We start from the raw sequence: 998 nt of genomic DNA on the forward strand, positions 1-998 counted from the left end.
TTCACCATGTTAGCCAGGATGGTCTTGATCTCCTGACCTCAAGTGATCCGCCCGTCTCGGCCTCCCAAAGTGCTGGGATTACAGGCTTGAGCCACCGCGCCCGGCCTACTTATCCCTTTCTTTAGCATCTAGCCTGGGCAGGGAGTTGCTAAGTGATCAACAGTGAATGAACGATTGGAGAGCACCTTAGACAGCTTTAACAATACTTCGCAGATCATACTTATACAACACACCCTGCACTTCCCCTGCATACATATCCATGGCTCTTTACTCTTCCATTCTTGCGTATCCTTGGATATGGGTGGACTGGCCTGTCTCTCCTCCCTTGTCCTGTCTCACCCTAAGCCAAGGACAGAGCTGTTCCCAGTAATGACAGATGGTATCAGGGCTTAGCAGATATCTGACTGCATGGATGCTGATGGAATTATTGGAATTGTCTCAGTTGATACACACATTTAGGTTTCAAGAACTTGGACATCAAAGTCATGGCTGCCTGCCTGTCTCCCTGCAGTATAGTCCTTCGGGAGCTGAAATTTCTGGCAATTGTGTGGAAAATACCTTCTCCTGCCCATAGTGAGGGTAGGAATGAGGGTGGTGGATAAAGGAGAAAGAGGAACCAAAATCTAGAAACAACATGATACAATGAAGTGACAAGATAGACTATGGGCTTTGGATTCAGGAAACTTGACTCCGAATCTCAGGAATTCGAATTCCATCATCATGTAAACAGGGACAGAATATTTAACCCCTCTGCAGTTCAGTTTCCTCAGCTGTAAAGTGGGGATAATACTGTCCCACCTTGTAAGTAGTGAGAATTAAATTAGAATGAGACAAATGAAAATGCTTCCTGTAATGCTAGCATAAAGCCTTAACACAAGTTTTGTTTTTGTATTTGAAAAAGGCGCCGGGCGCGGTGGCTCAAGCCTGTAATCCCAGTACTTTGGGAGGCCGAGACGGGCGGATCACGAGGTCAGGAGTTCGAGACCATCCTGGCTAAC

Source organism: Colobus angolensis, unplaced genomic scaffold (genome assembly GCF_000951035.1).
Source record: "Colobus angolensis palliatus isolate OR3802 unplaced genomic scaffold, Cang.pa_1.0 Scaffold83, whole genome shotgun sequence".
NCBI classification, from domain to species: Eukaryota; Metazoa; Chordata; class Mammalia; order Primates; family Cercopithecidae; genus Colobus; species Colobus angolensis.